A 14,822-nucleotide genomic window follows, 5' to 3' on the forward strand; every position below is an offset into this window, starting at 1 on the left:
TACATACTGTACCAACTAATATTGGATGTGTCCATGGTACTGTATGTTTGCATTGATATAAAGTATGTTGAGTTTATTTCCCATGTAATTCTCATATATTGATTTTTTGCTTGCAAGTCAAGGAAAAAATATCAGCCTAAAGTATTTGTAAATCAGGTAACTCATATTTCAAGGCCTCTGCGGCACTGAACATGCTGCACAAATGTATACGGTCATTGGCTGTCATAGTCATTTCTCCATCACCAATGAGCACATATTGTGCCATATTTGATGTTACATATGCTGATAGTGATACATTTTAATTAAAATCATTATCTTCCAAAGGTGAGAAGGCCTTTCAACTTGATTTCAGTTTTATATATTCATTCTAAATAATTACAGCCACTTTTCCTCCTGCATAATTTCACTGGAGCCAACCAGATTGGCATGAAATTAGCCAAATTTGAGTCTTTATTTGGTCCCATCAGATGAGCGTAGCCGCAGATTTAATCTGGACTAGGCTGCCCCGCCAGACTGACCTCTCAGATGAAATGGACTACATATTCATAAGTTTCACTTGTATGGTTGATTATAGCATAAGAAGGAAGGTACCTGCTTTTTTTTCTGTATCATTACTTTAATTTTCCTGTGAGAAAAAGGAGCAGCGCTATTATGATTCCATGCACACTGAACTTAATCATATAGTAGACAATGACGTGATAAATATGAACCCGTTCAATGCAAATCTGTAAATAATGAGTTAATATTTGATGGTGAATATGTCATTTTTGAATATTATTATATATTATATATATATATTATATTATATTATTATAATATTGTTATAATTATAACGTACACGGAAATAAGGTATAGGTTAATAGTTGCCGACAAGAAACCATTAAGAAAAAAAATGAAATATTACCTAATGATTTAATTAGGATAATAGCATTCAGGGTCGGAAGCTTAAATGCCATCTTAGGCACAAGAAACCTTGTGGTTAAATCAAAATTGTATAGCCAGAATTGTTCATTATTATGCACCCGTTCACCATATTATCCTCATTATAGATGAGACTGTAATGAAAAGAAAAATAATGTTTCACGGGATTTCATCATAAAAAGAAATAATTGAAAAGATGTCCACAGCTTGTCCAGAGTAAAGGTTATAATTTATGACTGAATTTGTTTTCAGATTGAAGCTGTGGCAACAATTTGATTTGAATGTCAGAACTGATTGTCTCCTGGAATTATTACCTTAATGCATCAAATATCTATTAAAAGCCAGCAAAGTAATGTTGCCTGAAAGTGGAAAATGCTATAATTTAATTTAGCAAATATGTTAGAAATAAAGCAAATATGACATGAGTTTTTGTCATATGAATTCTCATTGCTCCCCTCCAGCCTTTAAGGTTGTGTTTTAATATATAGTACACTTTTTTTCTTTACAAACACTGCTTATTACCTTATTACCCTACCTTTCGAGTATTGTAAGTTCACAGGTAAGCTCTCCATCATGGCGTCACGGCACAGGAGCAGGATATTGTCAAAATCATTTTTTCCACGGAGAAAGCGAGGGGGAGCGAAAGTGGGAGACGGAATGCCTTGCCTTCCTCATTACACTGCTGTCATTTACTCTTCATCCCCCGTACTCTTTAGTGGCATTAAGACGGGATGTAAATTTGACAGTTAATGCTGTTAGAAAATGGCTAGTTCAAGAAGGGCAGGAATTAGAGATGGGCATTAGGCGCTGATAAGCTCCTTTCCTCTGCCGCGGCGGCTGCTTAACATTCATGGGAAAGTCATCATCAAACAACGTTATCACAGCTCTGTTGACGGCTGAGAAACATCATCACTATGATAATTTTTTTTTTTTTTTTTTTTTTTTATAGCTGTGAGCCAAAAAAGCGCTCTTTTATTTCAGCGGTTTGTTAATGAGATAGGAGCTTGTTGGTGTGGGCAAATGCAAACTTGCCACTCTCCGGCGTTTGTTTGAGTCCCCCCAGCCTCTCCCTCTTCTGCTTCCATTGCACCTCCTCCACACTGTTTAATGTGTAGGGAGGTGCGAGGGGTGGGGGGAGCATTTTATGTGCTCCTTTCCAAGTGCTCTGTGTGCATTGCTGAAGGAGGGCCTTTATGTGTACCTTTGCAGATCAGGCGCTCAAAGAGAGGAAAACATGGTTATATCAACAAACGCTCCCTCCTAACAGCCCTGTCGCTGGCACCTGTCACTCACCTGGGATTTAACTGCACATCTTGAATGGGCAGACTCGTATGCTTATTGAGGCTGAGTAAACTCCCAATGCCGTGTCATTCATTCCACTATCATTGCTAAAAGAGCTCCTTCAACTGGATTTGAGTTGCTTTAATAATTACGGCTTCAAAGGGTACGCATTGTTTCCGCACATGAATCCATAATGCTGTGAACTACTTGAGTCAGAGGTATCGTTTGCTCTGCTGTCACCGACTGGAGTCATTCAAATATGCACCAGCTGCCAAGGCTAAGCAGCTTTCTTATGGATAGCGACGCAAACTGTGGGCTGTAGATACCAAAATCAGATTTTGGCTTTATCAGTGTTTGTTGAGTGGGCTTTGAGAGATTTAATCGCTGGAAATCCTTACCATTGGGAGATGACAGTTCATCAGCATGTTCTCATTACTTTTTAAACTTTTTTGTTTACGCGACAGCTTGTTGGTGAGCTTCCATATAATGATGTAATTTGTTCTCATCGGAATTAAGTAAGAAACTTGCAATTCAGTTTTTGCGCATGTAGTTGTATTTAAATTGCTTATTATTGTGTTTTTTTTTACCATTAATAATTCCAAAATGCATTTATCGCAGGGATTTCCTCCTGGCAAGCTAAGAATCAGTTCAAGGACATATTTTACTGTTGTGTCATCAGTATTTACTGCTATTATATAAATCATATATTTGTGTTTTTATTTAACATGTTAACCAACAAGGCATGGCGCTTACACAATAGGTCAAAAATTAGGTCGATTTGACATAACTTTCTGAATTGATTTTACTTATTTTAGAATGAATGCTTAAAAAAAAAAAAAAAAAAAAAAAAAAAAAAAAAAAACTTTGTCAAGTGTAATACAAATTTTGTCATAAAGGACCGACCCAATTTTCAGTTTTTTTTTTTGTTTTTGTTTTTGTTTTTGTTTTTTAATTTATTAACATAAACGTTGGGTCAAATAAATAACCCACAATACAACCCTAAAATACAATTGATTTTTGTTATTTTAGAATGAACATTTTAAACAGTTCAGTTAAAAATAACCCAAATGGGGTTAAAAAGTGATCAACCCAACTTTTGTGGTAAATAACCCATCAAAATTAAGTTGTTTTGTATGAAACTAAATTAGGTTTATATGGGTTATTCATTTTAGGTTATTTGTTTAACCCAAAAAGCTAGGCAGGTCTTTCTTTTTTTTTTTTTTTCTTTTTTTTTTAAATCCCATTCTGGTTATTTTCCACTCAACTGTATTTGGAGTGGATACTGTAAAGTAGTTCATAATAATATCTACCAGTTATCCCCACTCAAAAAGAAAAAAAACACCTTAATTTTGGTTGTTTTAGAGAGTGAACACTTTAAAAGCAGTGAACATTTTTAAAAACAGTTCAGTAAAAAGTAACCCAAATGGGGACAAAAAGGCCACAACCCATCTTTAAGTAAATATCTCTTTGGTTTAAGTCCCACCCCACCCCTCAAAAAAAAAAAAATAAGTTGTTGCACTGGTTATTTCTTTGACCCACCTTTTTGAGTTATTTATTTAACCCAAAAAGTTGGGTCAGCCCCTTTTTGACTGGAAATTTTCAGCCCGAAGAGTGACGTCTGTGAAGTCATTCGTAGTAATATATCCCAGTCATCCCAAACATCCCAAGCAAATTGTTGTTTTGTTTTGTTTGTTTATTGGTCTCTCATGTTTATCTGTGTCCCTAGTCAACTCGTTAGGTCTTCATTTCCACCTGTTCTTGTCTACCCTCTTCCTTGTGGCCACTTGTGTCTTGTCCAGGTGTGCCTCGTTGTCATTATCTCATCCGTTTTCTTTCGGTCTGTGCTGGTTCATTGCGGTTGCTGTCGTATTATGTCACGCCGGGGTTCTCTGTAATTTTTGGTAGTACCAGTAGTTGTGATCGTTTTTGCTTTCCTTGTGTTTCTTTATTACAAAATGCAAATACATTGTTTTTGAGATTCCGCTTCCCTGCACTTGGGTCCTCAAGTTCACCACCATTATTAATCAAAGTTACATCAGTCAGGTGCAGCTTGTTGAAACGATATGACGATGATCATATTTTCCTCCCTTTCTCAACTATTTATATATCTGGAGACAAGGCAAAGGCGTCTGAAGTTGTACAATGGAAAATAATTGCAAATGCACAATTGCACATTCAGAGGCTTCTTTCGAATTGAATCTGTCGACCCCTTGATGTTATTTCAAATTTTCTGTACTGTAAATAACTGTAATAGTGTAGATTGAACCTTGAGACCATGGGCCTTGTCAGAAATCTTTCCCCAATAAAATTATGTCTGGGAGAGACGGAGCGTATCCTTGTGGAGAGAGAAAGCGCTGCTTCGGAGGATAACTGTCTCATTCTTCAACTTCTCCATAACCCAGCTACTATTTGGCTTCCTGTATTTATGATAATGAAATGTAATTCTGGCCTTTATTGACACGCAGTACTCTTTTAACCACGTAAATTATTCTCATTTCCCCCTTGCTCTCATATTTAAATCACATTGTCAAAATCCCCATTTCCTCTCATCAATCTGCACTTTGTGATCCTTCCATTGCTGTTGCCCTTGCAGTTTATACAGCTCATTCCTCGCATTCAATTTCTGTCTGTGTTGGTGTTTATTTTGGTGAGAAAGATTGGATTATCTCTGATGGAATAGATTCAAGATAATCTAGTAAATCCATTAAAGAAATCTACATATATAAAACAACCTATTTTCTTTCCGCAGGAGTGCTATTAAGTGATTTTCAACCTCAGTAATCTGCTGCACTCTCTTAAAACTTCCTAATTGGTATTAACTCATTTACTGAGAAGAAATTGTTGTTGTCAATATCATATTAGAGCCTGCTAATTCAGATCCTCTTATAATTCCTGTCTTACATAACAATTAGGAGGTTTAATATAACCATATTGCAATATTAGTTATTCTAGTTTTGGAAACAAATCCGCTCATTCCGTACAATACAAGTGACCACATCAAAGAAATAAAGTGAGGAAGCCAAAAGGATTGAAGCTAACGAAATACATTACACACTTATTAAAGTAATTTTCACTTTGCCTTCTAGACCTGGGCAAAAACACTCACATTTTCATTGTACTCCAAGGTAGGCTGTGTGGCGCCTTTTTTCCTTTGTTAACTTTGAAGTTAGCTGAAAATGTATATAGGTAGACTAGGGTGGCATCAAATAATCAGGAACTTCAAAAAGCACGCTGCCACTTAGCACTCCTACAGCTAATGTCCCCGAGACATTCAGAATGGAAATTATTCAAACTCATTTAGTGGCAGCAAATTGGTCTAAGTTCAATCAGAAAACAGACTGACACTGAATAAGAAGTGTGGCCTAATTATACTTGTTTGTCAAATGAAATTTTCATTTGGGCAGAAATGAAACCTCGGAGCCAATACTTTTAAGGTGAGAGCCGAATTGTATTATCAGCTAAATGCAGTAAAATCCATAATCATACGATGATAATGAAAATGGAGCCAATGTTAACATTCAGGCTTCCAATGCCCTGGGCATATGGCGATAAAAATTAAGTACCATAGTCCTCTGCCAGGCACGCTGACACCCGGGCTGCTCTTTAGCCTCTCAGATGCGTTTTTGCATTTTAAAAACTTTATCAAGCTGCTGTTGCAATGTGGAAAATGTCAACGTGAAATGCACTGAAGGCAAATTGGAATTTCATTAATGGTAAAATTATTGCTTTTGACTGATGTATTACTATGCTTGTTAAGAGCTGGAGAGTGGAACACTAGTCTGGCTGGATGGCAGTCTTGTCTCTTGCCATTTGCTCCAAGTTTGAGTTCCATATCAACAAAAACTTCCAGGAGATGACGAATATCTCATTCAAAGTATTCCATTGGAAATGTTTTAGATCATTCAAAACATCCATCCTGGGATCTGGTTACTGTCATTTCTTTTGAAAGTAAAGATGACTTTCAATGCTAGTGGATTGGGGCTTCACATACATAACTTAAAGTAAATTTATTCATGAAACTGGTGTCATTTTACCTTTATAGAAACTAATAAATCTGAGATTTGACACTGTAATATGACAAGTCATTTTGATATATAGAGCAAGCCACTTTTCAATACTTTTGATTGATCAATAATTTATTAAAATAACACCCCCACATGTGGACTGACCAACAGTATACATTTTTGGGGGAAACAAAAAAAAAAAAGGAAATTCACCAAATTATTACTTATGAGGTTTCGGCCTGACATCAGCAAAATACAGAACCATAATGTGTGCATTACTTCACTGAATTTATATTGTTTAATAATTTGCCATTTTGCATCTTAATATGATACAACTATGAACTATATGGCAATAATGCATACTGTACTATACAATAGCCACTTTATCAAGTAGACAGCAGCATTCAGCTATAGGGCCTCCTTTGAATATGACGCTGTCCAAATGTACACTAATGCAACTATAATATAAGCACAATAATGAGCAAATATGGAAATTTAATGCGGTCGGACATGTAAATAATTGCAAGGGATGCATGAGTAGCAATAGGCATAGGTATTAAGATATTGTTTTTTGAGGACGTTTGATGTATCAAAACTTTTAGTGGTAGCGGTACTTGTGTCAGTATTGGTGACTACTCAAGAGTTGAGTACTTGTACTGACATTAGTTTGGAAAAAAAAGTGATATCGAACGTCCCTAATAGATTATTCTAATGAAGCATGGCTACGCTATATGTAATACATTAACATCAAACAGTAAATTTAGTTTTGAAAGTATACATATACAATATACATAATGGTGTAATAATGAATATATATTTTTGATGTTTCACATTAACCCCCTTTTTTTTAATGTACTTTTTCTTACAGCCAAAAAACATGGTCTTCATTTGACTTGAACTCTGCTGAAAATGGCGATGGCCTGGCCCCTAGCAAACAACAGTGATATCACTGATCAGATGGTAAATTCCAGTAAGCCATTTCCTTCAGCGTGCTTTATCTGCAGTGGTCAGTTTGCAGCAGTACAACAGCTTACAGACTCACACCATGCGCTGTGGACATAAGCTTTGATGAAGTGACAGCTAAAGCTTGTGGATCTTATATTTCACAGTTCATATCAGTTTTTCAATGCTTGATGTAGTAGTAGAAGTAATATGAACAAAACTTTGTCACACAACAGTTTAAAACAAAATCTTCAATGCAGTCCATCTAGTCTAAATACAGTGTTCTGGTTAATATTGTGTTAGTGGAATATGATTTCCAGCATTTTTTTTATTAGTATCAGAAGGCGGCCATTTTGCCACTTGCTGTCGAGTGAAAATGACATCACAGTTGCTCAAGTAACAACCAATCACAGGTCAGCTTCAGAAAACGCGCGAGCTGTGATTGGTCATTGCCTGAGCCCTGAGCAACTGTGATGTCATCTTCAGTTGACAGCAAGTGACCTGTATATATGACCGGATAGCCAATAGCCCATACATGCCTGTGCAAGCCGTTTAAGTCAAAGGGCGGCCATCTTGTTACACCCACCTCGCGAATTGGGGGGGGTATTTGGGGGGGTTTGCTACTGTGATCACTATTTTTTAACAAGTAAAAAATAAAATAAATTAAAATAAATATTAAAAAGTGGAAGGTATGTGCTACTTTCAATATCCCTTTTTCATTTTATCAGTTCCTAATATTAGATTTGGCAGAGGCATCTTTGGTTGAATTATAGTTCTAATTCTTTAATAAATAAATATATATATATATATATATATATATATATATATATACATACAAGTTTCCTCCTGTAAGCATATAATTTATACTTACTTAAGGCAAGTTGTAAAATGTCTGAAGTCCTCTTGTTTATGTTTAATAAATTTAAAACCCCATAAATCATGCTGTTTCTAAGTACTGTCTCAAATGTTCTCCAATTTCAATACTGTATAGATGTATGCCGAGAAACGTTTCTTGGGAGTTGCAATATGGCGGCCTCGACCGCAAAAGTCTTGGCCTATCGGCTATTCAGTCATATAGATCAGTGCTGCCTCCTCAGATGGATTAAAAACGGCTGGATTTTGCTGCATAACTCATATTGCACAAATGTAATATTCATAAGAATGTCATGTTTAGACTAGTGAGGTCACGTATATATAACATATTATCAAGAGATGTTTAACGTTGTCTTCCACTTTAATGTTTCGATTTTGCTATTCCTGTTCCCTTTCTCAATATCAATCGATGTTTAATGTCACAAGTCACATTAAGTGCTCCACTTTGGATTTTCTGTCATTTAAAATTTAAACTCCTTTGCTCTTTTCATCATAGTTTAATGACTCACTCAATGATGTTTGAAGCAAACTTATTTCAAGGGACATCTTTCAAGCAGTGGTCTTGATGATAACAATGAGGAGTACACGTCTGGCATGCAGCGTTCATTTTTGGACGCTTCGGATTTGTAGTGAAACTCTGACCTCTTGTGCTTTTTAGTGGAAGTGCAATCTCAAGCTTCTCTTATAGAAAGCTTTGTATTATTCTAAAAAAAATCAGAAACTACTTGAAGGTTCATTTTCCAGTCCAGCCATAAAGAGTGCTTGATAGAACCCCCGGGAAACTTCGTTTAGAAATGCTTCTGATCAGGTTTTGAAAGGGCTAAAGAAACATTCCTCTGGGAAGTCTCTGTGGAATTGTGAAGGGACATTTCTCAAAGCAAGTCAGTAACAAAGCAATGGATGTAATTCATGGTCAGATATTCATTTCATTGATCTGCATTTTAAGTGGTTCTGGTGTTCCATATGGTTTAAGAGTTTTGCTGCCTCTCATCCTTGGCTTCTTTTCATTTTCTCAGTCACCCTCGACTTCACACTGTTAAGACAATAACAACACAAAATTTACCACAAACCGGCAAGAATGTATGGCATAAACATGTATGGAATGAAGCATCTCAATAAGAGACATTTGAACAGTTTTTAATATATCTTACTGAAATAATTCTACAAAGGGATTTGTGATAGATTGTCAAAATGTACCAAACTAAAATCATAAATGTAAAAAAAAAGGTTTACACATTCATCTCTATTCTTTTCCTGCCACCCCTGATCAGCAGTGTGCTTCAAAATTACATGACAAGACAACGCAAAGCCGTTGGTGGAACCCTTTGCCATTGTGAATTCATCACATGACTCAATCTCTGTCAACCCAGCGAATCCTAATGAAGCAGAAATGTGTCACATTTGCTCCACAATGAGGATAACTGGCAAACTTTGTCTGGAAAATGAAACTATTATCTTCGACAAGCCGAACAGGGACTCGATATAAATAAATAAAAGTTGCACTTATCTAGTGGACAGTGTGATTACAGAGTTGACATCCAAATTGACTGTCTTATCATGTTGTAGTGGTTTTCAGCTGAGTGGAGACTGTAGATGAAAGCAAAATAATCTTTAAATGGTACTTCAAGATGGCTGCTTGATAAGTTGTTCCACAACAGTTTTGATCAATGAAGCATGCATTCAATATATTGCCTATTTAGATATGTGAGATAAACTTAACTGGTCTTGTAAATGATTCATAAGTTATATTTCTCTTCCCATCTGGGGAAGATTTGCCGAAGAGTTTTGGAAAAGACATATTTTGAATACATACTACTGTATATTGTCTCATACATAGTCTTCAATCAGAAAATGTATTGCCTACTTTTTATGTCCATACATAAATTGCTATATTTGAATAGAAAATTTCCAGTTTTTCAAAACATTTGCTCCTATTTTACTGTTTACTGTTCTAGTCTACTAGATATTTGTTTTTTAGCTTTACATATGAGACAGTGTACTATAGCGCAGCACCACATTTGTGCAAGCTTGTGCAAGCCCTTGAATTGAATTTGCGGTGCACTCGTACGACGGCGTCAGGTGGAAAATGTCAACGCTATTTTCCTCTTTACCAGTCAATGCATTGCTTGCTTAATAGTAATTGGATTCTTATCCTCCTGTTTGCTCATCATTTCCTGCTCCTAGTTATTCCACCCCTAAACTCCATTTAAAGTTTAATAACATTTTAGAATAGTTCCCATTCAGGTAAACAGAATCTGATTACCTAGATGGATTGAAAATATATGTCTGACGCCGGTTTATTTGATTTATTTATTCAAGGGGCCCCATTTGAAGATGGTTTAAGGCAAACAAATGGCTGCTGTTCTTTTTTTCTTAAATTCTTCATGTTCTATTAGCATATCAGTGTGGACTTAATGGCAGGAAATCACAAGGACTGAATGTTATACTTCATTCAGTACAGTGGAGTGCTTTTCTTGGTTACTTTGCATATATTGTAAAAGTAACCAGACAGTACATGTCGTAAAGGCAAAACAGTCGTCGGCTAAAACTATTCCGTGATCGTTTTGAATTTCTCTCTCTATGCCTCTCATTGTGTTCGAGGATCTGCCTCATATACGGGCTTGCCAGCTGCTTACCAAATGAGGTTATAGTGTTTCCCTACCAACTGTAAATTTCAATAATTTGTCGGAGGATCCCTCTCGCCATCAGTTTATCATATTATCAATGACGACTCAATTTCCCTGTGCTGCGCCTTCTCAAACCCTGACCCCCGGCCCTATTACAGTCCTGTAATGAAGTGCAATGGAGTGGTAATTGGTCCGCATTATACCAGATCAGGTAACATTAGACTTATTTTCTTATCACAATGAGCCCTGCTGGTGACTCTCAATGCGAAACCAAACACACTCTCTTTCTTTTGCAGGCTATCATCCCAATAACATTTGAACTAGAGACCCACTCCCCATTTCAGTTTTCCATTTCAAGATTGCAGTCTGTGTCTTCAGATTGTTTCTAGTTTCCTCCACTTTAAAAGTCTACCATGCAACGAGCGAGGCAGTGGATGTTTCTTAAGATGGGGAAGTACAGTAAATGAGAAGGTCACCAGGTTTATCAGGGTTACTTTAAAAATGTATTTAGATTGAGATACCTGTTTAAAGAAAGAAAAAACAAAAAACAAAACAACAACAACAATTTAGCTAGTAGTGTAATCCAAGTACAGTACCAAAATTAGTAATCCATTCAACTCTGGAAAATGTTGCTTGACACACTAGTTAAGGCTTAAATCACCAGCCACTATCGCTCACATTAAAAACTGAATCCTGGAAAAAAAATAAAATAAAATAAAATTGAAAAAATCATGTTTTTAATAAATTTACATCTGATCTGATTTCATATTTTTTCATGTAATTGTAATAGAATTCCGTTTAAAAAAAAAAATGTGTGTACTGTATATGATTACGTACACACAACAATAATAGCAGGCATGTTAGAAGAACTCCTCACTACAACTTTTGAACTTGAAATACATTATTCTAATTTTAAAAATTGTCACAAGGTGACAGTTTGCACTAAAATCAATGATAGATTAGACTAGAGTAAAATGAATCAATATTAATGAAAATGAAGATGTCACTTCTAAAAAAAAAACAACAGCAACAATCAATCAATCAATCAATGCAAACATCACAAATTCACAGTATTTCCTTATATTAGCTTTTAGCAATGCAACTGTTGGAATTTGTGCCCTGAGAGGCAGGATGTCACATCTCAGTTGCGACCCAACACAATCTCTATCAGAGTCACTGTGTGTGCAAGTTAAAAAAATAAAAAAATAAAATAAAATAAAATAAAAAACACAGGATATTGGATAACAAGGTTAAAATATAGGAGCAAAATATTCTCTTATTAAACTCGGGCTGTTGGGATTTGACTTGAGCCACCTAATAGATAGTGGTCTTAAAGGAGACCAAACAAAAGGTAACGGGACGGTCATGCATATGGCGACTAATAGGAGGGTTAGAAAAAATGAGGGGGATTCTTTTTCTACAGGAAATTGTTGTTAAAGACGGGTCACGGATCACCCCGCTCTTCACAGGGAGCTTCAAAAGCCAAAGAGTGAACTTTTGCCGCGGCCATTAAAAGGTCTCCATGGCAGAAGGTCAAAGTAGAAACCAAACTAATTGTATAACTGGAGAGAGGCAAAGCTAAGCAAATTGATGTCACGGCCGGGATTTATTGTAAGACAAGTGAATAAGCTGCCCTTTGTAACGACAGTATATTAGGAAACTTTGATTGAGGGCATTGCAAATACACAGGTGCTGCCAAAATACACTAGACAGGCCTATAAATGTTGGAGTGGCCAGCGAACGTCTTTTTTTGGGTTTGATTTGATGAGGGTATTTGGTTATGTAAAGAATTTCTACATGAAATGTGGTGGTTTGGTGGTTGGATGGTGCCAATTGCTGTTTTAGGTATGACCGCAGACTCCTGAAGGCGTGCCAAGATCTGCTTATTCAGTGCAATGGTTATGATCATCCATGATTACTGTGTGTTCTTTGGCACCGGCGTTGTCCAGATATGGGTACATCAATCTGAGCAAAATATTCCACCAGTGTCGCCTTAAACACTTTCAACCAGACATAAATATAAATGTGTTTCACCTCGGAAACCACTTCGAATCCAAACCGTCACTCATTGTTTAGATTGAGGCTTTCACTTAGCGCATTTGTTCCGAAGCAGCAAAGATATGATGAAACTTTATTTACTTAGCTGTGGCGATTTTTATGACATGGAGTAAAATACCGTGTAATTGACTATAATAAGCAGGTATACTTCGCCGGCATTGCTAGGCTAAAGAAGACCTACATTGCATTGGTTCACTGGTTCAGATATGATATTGAATTTTCTTGTTAATTAATCTATAAATAAAACACACAGGTCTTCTATTGATTGTCATTAGACTAAAAAATAAAAAATAAAGAAAATAAACATATATTTCATGTTTAATAATAGAAGTGAATTGTCTTTCACTCTGACTAAATAAATAATTGTTACATACAAAGTAAGTGAAGTTGAGTCGACCGAGGTAAATGATTTTCTGCTGCCCTCTAGTGTTAGAATTAAGGCGGTGACTTCCTGTAGCAACCTTTTTTCTTTTTTTTTATTGACAAAATTGTAATCAAAAGCCAAACATGTCAAATACAACACAAGAAAATCATCACACAAATAGTAAAGATAAAGGGAAAAAAAGAAAAAGCAATAACAAAATAAAAGTTGCAAGGGGTCTTAAACTAAGAAATATTAAACATACCAAAATGAGAACACAAAATCAAAATCTTGACAGCCTTCTTATTTTTGGAAGCAGAAATGGACTGAAAATATACATCAATCTCTTTCATAAACAGAAAAAAAAAAAGGTTTCGATTTTGCACATTTACATTTATGAATATAAAACTTAGCAAGATAAATTAACAGATTAATCAAATAATATCATTTTTCGGAAGCACTGTCATAGTTGAAACCCCCCCAAAAAAACATTCGACAAAGAAAGCACAAAATTACAATAGATATTGTCCAAAATAAATTTGTCTTGCCAAAGCTTGCGAGCATAAGTACATTTCCAGAATAGGTGCACAAGAGTCTACTGCAGTAGCAACCAGTTACTCTATTTGTTGAGAAATTTTACACACACACGTCACATATCTCATTTATTTAAAAATAAATAAATAAATAAATAAATACATATGTTTTTGTTGTTATGAGCTGTTTGGTCACTTTTTTTTTTGTATTGCACAGTATTGATATGTACATATTAGCGTTGTCAAAGTTACACTCATTGATTAATCACAAAAAATATCGCATTAATCATGTATTAAGACAGATGATTAATTTTGACCGCACATGATCGTTTAGCTTGACAGCTAATGGTTATCTTAAAGGGAGCACAGGTTGTGTTTGAGTAGTAAACATAACTATATGCATTAAAGTAAAGCATTTAATAAATATTTGCATATGAAATTCATAATATTTGATCATTTCAAGCTACTGCGTCTTGTTTTTTGTTTTTGTTTTTGTTTTTGTTTTAATTTTCTGAATAATTTCTTCTGTTTTCCTGAACATTATTTTATTTCTGTCATAAGAGAAGTAGGGAAAAAAAAGAAAAGAAAAGAAATCAGAAAAATGGGGGTGGTGATTGGGGGTGATTAAATGTTCAAAAACAAACAACAACAACAAAAAACTGAAAAAATTTCAAAAACAGTAGCTGCTGCTGTTTTTTCCTTAAGTTATTATTATTATTATTATTATTATTATTATTATTATTACTACTACTATTATTATTATTATTATTATTAATAATTTATTTATTTATTTATTTATTTATTTATTTATTTATTTATTTTTTTACCTCTGATCTCCAAGTGACTTGTTGAAGACTCTCTAATGGCGGACACCTTCCCACATACCTTCAACATGCCTTCAACTATATCACTTACTGGCTCAGTAAAAAAAACAGTTACATTCCTACAGAAGTGTACTGTAAGCGGCAAAGAGTCCGCCATTATTGAGTCACTTGGAGTTCAGTGGGACTGACTGGTTAGCATGTCCGCCTCTGAGTACTGAGGACTCGGGTTCGAGTCCAGGCTCCGGCCTTCCTGGGTGGAGATGCATGTTCTCCTCGTGCCTGCGTGGGTCTTCTCCAGGTACTCCCATCTCCTCCCACATTCCAAAGACATGCATGGAAGGTTAATTGGGTGTTCCAAATTGTCCCTAGGTGTGCTTGTGGATGGTTGTCTGTCTCTG

This window comes from Festucalex cinctus, chromosome 14 (assembly GCF_051991245.1).
Source record: "Festucalex cinctus isolate MCC-2025b chromosome 14, RoL_Fcin_1.0, whole genome shotgun sequence".
Lineage (NCBI taxonomy): Eukaryota > Metazoa > Chordata > Actinopteri > Syngnathiformes > Syngnathidae > Festucalex > Festucalex cinctus.